This window comes from Ylistrum balloti, unplaced genomic scaffold (assembly GCF_031769215.1).
Source record: "Ylistrum balloti isolate Yb309-2 unplaced genomic scaffold, AGI_CSIRO_Ybal_v1 Utg370258, whole genome shotgun sequence".
In the NCBI taxonomy this organism is placed as follows: Eukaryota; Metazoa; Mollusca; class Bivalvia; order Pectinida; family Pectinidae; genus Ylistrum; species Ylistrum balloti.
This window is the reverse complement of record NW_026782204.1, coordinates 149,194-159,334: the sequence shown is the minus strand read 5'-3', so window position 1 is coordinate 159,334 and position 10,141 is coordinate 149,194.

The window sequence follows — 10,141 nt, the reverse complement described above, 5'->3', positions numbered from 1 at the left end:
GTCTTATGGATGAAGTAGAAGAATGCATTCCGAGTGAACGACATTATTATTTATTCTAATAAGATTAATAGAAAGAAACAGAGAGATCCCGATTGATAAATTCATAAAAAAAAATGTCTGAATTTGTTTTTTAGCAGTGCAGGATTTTCGTGCTTAATGGTCAGTTGATAAGAAAATATGTGACTATATTACTGTATTCTCAAGAGTGCCATTTTTTGTGGAGGGATTGTTTCATCGTTTATTGAATGTCATAAAGAGAGATATAATCATGAAAAATATATCATTTTGATTTAACTAATATAAACATCTGTTAGAAAAATTCAACATCTAAGGTCCAGCGCGTAAATACTTTTGTAACGGGACGACAGCAGGCAGATGTAAATACTGTTGTAATGGGACGACGGCGGGCAGATGTAAATACTGTTGTAATGGGACGACGGCGGGCAGATGTAAATACTGTTGTTATGAGACGACGGCGGGCAGATGTAAATACTGTTGTTATAAGACGACGGCGGGCAGACCTAAATACTGTTGTAATGGGACGACGGCGGGCAGATGTAAATATTGTTGTTATGGGACGACGGCAGGCAGATGCAAATACTGTTGTAATTGGACGACGGCAGGCAGATGTAAATACTGTTGTAATGGGACGACGGCGGGCAGATGTAAATACTGTTGTAATTGGACGACGGCAGGCAGATGTAAATACTGTTGTAATGGGACGACGGCGGGCTGACGTAAATACAGTTGTAACAGGACGACAGCAGACAGATGTAAATACTGTTGTAATGGGACGACGGCGGGCAGACGTAAATACTGTTGTAATAGAACGACGGCGGGCAGACGTAAATACTGTTGTTATGAGACGACGCCGGGCAGATGTAAATACTGTTGTTATAAGACGAATCCGGGCAGATGTAAACACTGTTGTTATGAGACGACGCCGGGCAGATGTAAATACTGCTGTTATAAGACGACGCCGGACAGATGTAAATACTGTTGTAATGGGACGACGCCGGACAGATGTAAATACTGTCGAATGGGACGACGTCGGGCAGATGTAAATACTGCTGTTATAAGACGACGCCGGACAGATGTAAATACTGTTGTAATGGGACGACAGCAGGCAGATGTAAATACTGTTGTAATGGGACGACGGCGGGCAGACGTAAATACTGTTGTGATAGAACGACGGCGGGCAGACGTAAATACTGTTGTTATGAGAGGACGCCGGGCAGATGTAAATACTGTTGTTATAAGACGACGGCGGGCAGACCTAAATACTGTTGTAATGGGACGACGGCGGGCAGATGTAAATATTGTTGTTATGGGACGACGGCAGGCAGATGTAAATACTGTTGTAATGGGACGACGGCGGGCAGATGTAAATACTGTTGTAATTGGACGACGGCAGGCAGATGTAAATACTGTTGTAATGGGACGACGGCGGGCTGACGTAAATACAGTTGTAACAGGACGACAGCAGACAGATGTAAATACTGTTGTAATGGGACGACGGCGGGCAGACGTAAATACTGTTGTAATAGAACGACGGCGGGCAGACGTAAATACTGTTGTTATGAGACGACGCCGGGCAGATGTAAATACTGTTGTTATAAGACGAATCCGGGCAGATGTGAACACTGTTGTTATGAGACGACGCCGGGCAGATGTAAATACTGCTGTTATAAGACGACGCCGGACAGATGTAAATACTGTTGTAATGGGACGACGCCGGACAGATGTAAATACTGTCGAATGGGACGACGTCGGGCAGATGTAAATACTGCTGTTATAAGACGACGCCGGACAGATGTAAATACTGTTGTAATGGGACGACGCCGGACAGATGTAAATACTGTTGTAATGGGACGACAGCAGGCAGATGTAAATACTGTTGTTATAAGACGACGCCGGACAGATGTAAATGCTGTTGTAATAGGACGACGGCGGGCAGATGTAAATACTGTTGTTATGAGACGACGGCGGGCAGACCTAAATACTGTTGTAACGGGACGACAGCAGGCAGATGTAAATACTGTTGTAATGGGACGACGGCGGGCAGATGTAAATATTGTTGTTATGGGACGACGGCAGGCAGATGCAAATACTGTTGTAATTGGACGACGGCAGGCAGATGTAAATACTGTTGTAATGGGACGACGGCGGGCAGATGTAAATACTGTTGTAATTGGACGACGGCAGGCAGATGTAAATACTGTTGTAATGGGACGACGGCGGGCTGACGTAAATACAGTTGTAACAGGACGACAGCAGACAGATGTAAATACTGTTGTAATGGGACGACGGCGGGCAGACGTAAATACTGTTGTAATAGAACGACGGCGGGCAGACGTAAATACTGTTGTTATGAGAGGACGCCGGGCAGATGTAAATACTGTTGTAATGGGACGACGCCGGACAGATGTAAATACTGTCGAATGGGACGACGTCGGGCAGATGTAAATACTGCTGTTATAAGACGACGCCGGTCAGATGTAAATACTGTTGTAATGGGACGACGCCGGACAGATGTAAATACTGTTGTAATGGGACGACAGCAGGCAGATGTAAATACTGTTGTAATGGGACGACAGCAGGCAGATGTAAATACTGTTGTTATAAGACGACGCCGGACAGATGTAAATGCTGTTGTAATAGGACGACGGCGGGCAGATGTAAATACTGTTGTTATGAGACGACGACGGGCAGACCTAAATACTGTTGTAACGGGACGACAGCAGGCAGATGTAAATACTGTTGTAATGGGACGACGGCGGGCAGATGTAAATATTGTTGTTATGGGACGACGGCAGGCAGATGCAAATACTGTTGTAATTGGACGACGGCAGGCAGATGTAAATACTGTTGTAATGGGACGACGGCGGGCAGATGTAAATACTGTTGTAATTGGACGACGGCAGGCAGATGTAAATACTGTTGTAATGGGACGACGGCGGGCAGATGTAAATACTGTTGTAATTGGACGACGGCAGGCAGATGTAAATACTGTTGTAATGGGACGACGGCGGGCTGACGTAAATACAGTTGTAACAGGACGACAGCAGACAGATGTAAATACTGTTGTAATGGGACGACGGCGGGCAGACGTAAATACTGTTGTAATAGAACGACGGCGGGCAGACGTAAATACTGTTGTTATGAGAGGACGCCGGGCAGATGTAAACACTGTTGTTATAAGACGACGCCGGGCAGATGTAAATACTGTTGTAATGGGACGACGCCGGACAGATGTAAATACTGTCGAATGGGACGACGTCGGGCAGATGTAAATACTGCTGTTATAAGACGACGCCGGACAGATGTAAATACTGTTGTAATGGGACGACGCCGGACAGATGTAAATACTGTCGAATGGGACGACGTCGGGCAGATGTAAATACTGCTGTTATAAGACGACGCCGGACAGATGTAAATACTGTTGTAATGGGACGACGCCGGACAGATGTAAATACTGTTGTAATGGGACGACAGCAGCCAGATGTAAATACTGTTGTAATGGGACGACGGCAGGCAGATGTAAATACTGTTGTTATTCGACGACGGCGGACAGATGTAAATGCTGTTGTAATAGGACGACGGCGGGCAGATGTAAATACTGTTGTTATGAGACGACGGCGGGCAGACCTAAATACTGTTGTAACGGGACGACAGCAGGCAGATGTAAATACTGTTGTAATGGGACGACGGCGGGCAGATGTAAATATTGTTGTTATGGGACGACGGCAGGCAGATGCAAATACTGTTGTAATTGGACGACGGCAGGCAGATGTAAATACTGTTGTAATGGGACGACGGCGGGCAGATGTAAATACTGTTGTAATTGGACGACGGCAGGCAGATGTAAATACTGTTGTAATGGGACGACGGCGGGCAGACGTAAATACTGTTGTAATAGAACGACGGCGGGCAGACGTAAATACTGTTGTTATGAGACGACGCCGGGCAGATGTAAATACTGTTGTTATAAGACGAATCCGGGCAGATGTAAACACTGTTGTTATGAGACGACGCCGGGCAGATGTAAATACTGCTGTTATAAGACGACGCCGGACAGATGTAAATACTGTTGTAATGGGACGACGCCGGACAGATGTAAATACTGTCGAATGGGACGACGTCGGGCAGATGTAAATACTGCTGTTATAAGACGACGCCGGACAGATGTAAATACTGTTGTAATGGGACGACGCCGGACAGATGTAAATACTGTTGTAATGGGACGACAGCAGGCAGATGTAAATACTGTTGTTATAAGACGACGCCGGACAGATGTAAATGCTGTTGTAATAGGACGACGGCGGGCAGATGTAAATACTGTTGTTATGAGACGACGGCGGGCAGACCTAAATACTGTTGTAACGGGACGACAGCAGGCAGATGTAAATACTGTTGTAATGGGACGACGGCGGGCAGATGTAAATATTGTTGTTATGGGACGACGGCAGGCAGATGCAAATACTGTTGTAATTGGACGACGGCAGGCAGATGTAAATACTGTTGTAATGGGACGACGGCGGGCAGATGTAAATACTGTTGTAATTGGACGACGGCAGGCAGATGTAAATACTGTTGTAATGGGACGACGGCGGGCTGACGTAAATACAGTTGTAACAGGACGACAGCAGACAGATGTAAATACTGTTGTAATGGGACGACGGCGGGCAGACGTAAATACTGTTGTAATAGAACGACGGCGGGCAGACGTAAATACTGTTGTTATGAGAGGACGCCGGGCAGATGTAAACACTGTTGTTATAAGACGACGCCGGGCAGATGTAAATACTGTTGTAACGGGACGACGCCGGACAGATGTAAATACTGTCGAATGGGACGACGTCGGGCAGATGTAAATACTGCTGTTATAAGACGACGCCGGACAGATGTAAATACTGTTGTAATGGGACGACGCCGGACAGATGTAAATACTGTCGAATGGGACGACGTCGGGCAGATGTAAATACTGCTGTTATAAGACGACGCCGGACAGATGTAAATACTGTTGTAATGGGACGACGCCGGACAGATGTAAATACTGTTGTAATGGGACGACAGCAGGCAGATGTAAATACTGTTGTTATAAGACGACGCCGGACAGATGTAAATGCTGTTGTAATAGGACGACGGCGGGCAGATGTAAATACTGTTGTTATGAGACGACGGCGGGCAGACCTAAATACTGTTGTAACGGGACGACAGCAGGCAGATGTAAATACTGTTGTAATGGGACGACGGCGGGCAGATGTTAATATTGTTGTTATGGGACGACGGCAGGCAGATGCAAATACTGTTGTAATTGGACGACGGCAGGCAGATGTAAATACTGTTGTAATGGGACGACGGCGGGCAGATGTAAATACTGTTGTAATTGGACGACGGCGGGCAGACCTAAATACTGTTGTAATGGGACGACGGCGGGCTGACGTAAATACTGTTGTTTTGAGACGATGGCGGGCAGATGTAAATACTGTTGTTTTGAGACGACGGCGGGCAGATGTAAATACTGTTGTTTTGTTGTAATGGGACGACGCCGGACAGATATGGCGGGCAGAGATGTAAATACTGCTGTTATAAGACGAGGACAGATGTAAATACTGGTAATGGGACGGGCAGATGTAAATACTGTTGTAATGGGACGACAGGCAGGCAGATGTAAATACTGTTGTTATAAGACGACGATGTAAATGCTGTTGTAATAGGACGACGGCGGGCAGATGTAAATACTGTTGTTATGAGACGATGGTAACGGGACGACAGCAGATGTAAATACTGTTGTAATGGGACGACGGCGGGCAGATGTAAATATTGTTGTTATGGGACAGCAGGCAGATGTAAATACTGTTGTAATTGGACGACGGCAGGCAGACTGTTGTAATGGGATACTGTTGTAATTGGACGACGGCGGGCAGACCTAAATACTGTTGTAATGGGACGACGGCGGGCTGACGTAAATACTGACGATGGCGGGCAGATGTAAATACTGTTGTTTTGAGACGACGGCGGGCAGATGTAAATACTGTTGTTTTGAGACGATGGCGGGCAGATGTAAATACTGTTGTTTTGAGACGATGGCGGGCAGATGTAAATACTGTTGTTTTGAGACGATGGCGGGCAGATGTAAATACTGTTGTAACAGGACGACAGCAGGCAGATGTAAATACTGTTGTAATGGGACGACGGCGGGCAGATGTAAATACTGTTGTTATGAGACGACGGCGGGCTGACGTAAATACTGTTGTTTTGAGACGACGGCCGGCAGATGTAAATACTGTTGTAACGGGACGACGGCGGGCAGATGTAAATACTGTTGTAATGGGACGACGGCGGGCAGATGTAAATACTGTTGCATGGATAGTTATTATGAAATGGTATGTTTTGAGGTATTATGAGTATAAAATTGTGACGTAATTGATAATAATTTTGAATCAAGTGAATCATGGAATGATGGATTCATTTTCTTAGAAGAATAAGAACAAAACTACCGAACCTAAATTGCTCTGACGCTCTTTAACAAACGGAGACCGCAAACAATTTTATGACAATTACGTCTTCGTGAATAATAGTTCCATACCTTTCAAACAAATTGGACAGAAAACAGTGTTGCATTATATGGCTATACAGTTGAGAGCGATGACCGCGGGAACTGGGCCGAGTAAGGAACGATATTATCGCCTTATCAACGGTTACTATGGATACGCTTTGTTATTTTCGCCCCAGGTGCGGACGATGACCGTATCAAATCCCATACAATTATCACCAGCACTTCGATGGTTAAAAGTCCGGTTATCTTTCCAATGAGATTCGTACGTTATATAAGAATAGTCCTTCTTGGCAGTCGATTTACTGCACCTTTGTCTTGATTCTCATTGACCAGTGTCCAGATTATTAGTACGGACAATTTGATCATTTCCATCGTAGTTAACCAACAGTTTGTCCTTATTTAGATTTGACGTAACGAGTCCAAGTCACATTGGACATTTAAATGAACGCAACAACTCAATCGGCACAGTTGTGACTTTGTTACCCCAGGTGAAGTTCCGAGGTGCATGGTTCGATTCGTACCTCGGTATTTTTTGTTTCTCAGACAGCGGGTATCTGGACTGTCCTGTTTCCTTGTACTAGACACTTTTTGTCACATAACTCACATGTTTACAGTACTATGTGATGGACCTCTTACATTCTGTTCAGTGATGTAGGATCCAGTTGATATTGTATGAGGACCTCCACATGGAAATGCCTCTAGCTGGTCAAGGGGCGATAAGCCTCTCGAGCAAGGAAACAGGCAGACATACAATGAACATGCTTACCAGAAGCCACCGTGATAACGTTGAACATGTTAGACATTATTGATGATTTAAAGAAAACGGATACCAAATCTGAGACAAATGATGAATCACTTGAAGTGCACGGAAACTCTCGAGTCTGTCATCATGAATGCCAAAAAGCTCTTGACTTTTGGAGGAAAAGTTTGATTTTCTGTCGTGTCTATGACGATCACAAATGTAGTTGAACTTATGAGATGTCGCGTTGTCACGATATTTACATGTTAAGGGATTTATGATATGTTTTGCTGAACAGATTGTTTTACAACATTTCTGTCTCGTCTTGTTTTTCTTTGTCTTGGCTTTTTGCATTCGGCACAGGTTTTCTTGCTTCACAGACAAGAATAAATGACCTTACTCTTTGTATTTTATCCTGGTCGCAACGCCCTGTAATTGTTTTCAGGCCTGAAAGGACTAAGCTTGTAACTCTTTCACTGAATATCATGCTGGAGGCCAGGCGCATATCATATTTATAACAATGACGTGACGTGACGAACATCAGAACACCTACATTAAGTACGTGTTGTAGAGCAGTGTTATATCCACTTATTTTTTTAAGTTTTTAAAATCAGTTTATCCTTTGAAAATAAGAGAAATGTTTTCTTATTTGCTACCTTGGCAACCACCTTCAACAATCTAGTAATATATTAGTGGGTTCAGAAATACGTTTCTTTCGATCAATTTTTATTTTCCTCTGTTGCCTTATAGGTTTCAAAACAGGCCCTTAGCAACACCGACAAAGCCTAGAAGGACGAAACAGCTACAGCTATATCTATATTGAAATATGCTAATCACTTGTGTGATGTCTGTACAATCTACAAGCGACAAGTGGTAGACGATGCTGGTGATTTATAGATATTGAATTAGCAAAGATCTTCATTTTGATTTTGACAAAATCTTTCGATCAATTCAGATTTTCGCAGTCGCATCCTAAGTTTCAAAATTTGGGCTATTTGCATCCCTGACACGTCCTAGAAGGACGAAACAGTTGTGTAATGTAGCATCCCTGACAAGTCCTAGAAGGACGAAACAGTTGTGTAATGTAGCATCCCTGACAAGTCCTAGAAGGACGAAACAGTTGTGTAATGTAGCATCCCTGACAAGTCCTAGAAGGACGAAACAGTTGTGTAATGTAATGTAGCATCCCTGACAAGTCCTAGAAGGACGAAACAGTTGTGTAATGTAGCATCCCTGACAAGTCCTAGAAGAACGAAACAGTTGTGTAATGTAGCATCCCTGACAAGTCCTAGAAGGACGAAACAGTTGTGTAATGTAATGTAGCATCCCTGACACGTCCTAGAAGGACGAAACAGTTGTGTAATGTAATGTAGCATCCCTGACAAGTCCTAGAAGGACGAAACAGTTGTGTAATGTAGCATCCCTGACAAGTCCTAGAAGGACGAAACAGTTGTGTAATGTAGCATCCCTGACACGTCCTAGAAGGACGAAACAGTTGTGTAATGTAGCATCCCTGACAAGTCCTAGAAGGACGAAACAGTTGTGTAATGTAGCATCCCTGACAAGTCCTAGAAGGACGAACCAATGGTAGGCTGTAATTCTGTTCAGTTCATTATTTGACTATACTAATTGTAATCTCGTATTGATACTATTCACTTTCGCGTCTTTTGAAGGTTTTTTTTAAGCTCTCTGAGATTTGATAATATGTAGAGGTGTGTTGATGATGGTATGTGCTGTCTTGTCAGATTTCTGTCGGCGGATTTTCCTCCTTAACATGAAAATGCTTGTGACACTCCTTCAGTTCAATTATTACTTGTTAATCCCAATCATCGATCGTGCGTTTTCGTGTCCACTAAAAATATCATCCATCTTCAAAGACCATCGTATTTAATTGATATAGTGACTTTTATATTTATTTGTTATTTATTTACTTTACATATTACTCTTTTCTTGTTTTTGAAAGACTTTGAATAATGTATAAATATTGGAACACAAGTTCGAAAATGCTTACATCTTCGAATGCGTATCTACTTGCTGTCAAGTTAACCATTCTCCTCAACCCCGGGGCGTTGTGATTTTATCGCTTCCCCCGGGGACAACATTTCATGGCACAACAACCATCAACAAATCAATAACTCTCATGGATCAGCCGCAATGTCACGTGCGCGCGTGGTTTACGACGACAAGAATCCGTTGACCAGACACCTGTGCAGGAAAAAAAATAACGGAAATTCTTCCTCAATGGTGCAACAGCTCAAAGCAGAATTTAAAAAAATCTTTTAGAAAGCACGTGTACTTCGATAGATCAACTGGGAACTCGTGACAGATATCATCACTGTTTACAGCCTGTAACAAAACTGCACTTTTATCGTATTTTAGCGATACTGGGACGTAAATCGAAATCTGTTACGTACATCGACAGTAGCGAACCTGGTGTTTGTAAGGAGATAGAGAGATTGGAAAAAGGATAAAAAAGATGTAATATAATTATTGATGCAACCATGTATACTAATAAAATTGTAGGAAGCAAAACGGAGAGAAAGAATGAAAGAAAGAAATTGTCCAGTCCAATACGTGTCTAGATCGGAAACAGAACATCCTATCTAAACAGTGTTAGTGTGTTTCCAGTGTTTGTGTACTAAATTTCTCTCACTGTGAAATGTATCTGCACTCTATAGATCCCCCTGTGTAAAAACCAATACCCCAAGGTTCAGTTAAAAGTTTGGTTTAGGCTCTCTACTGGGTCATACAAAATAAACAGGAGCAAATGTTACTTCTTTCTTCTGATTAATTCTTTCCAGAACAGTGTGACGTAATTCGTGCTTTTTAAGAAATACATG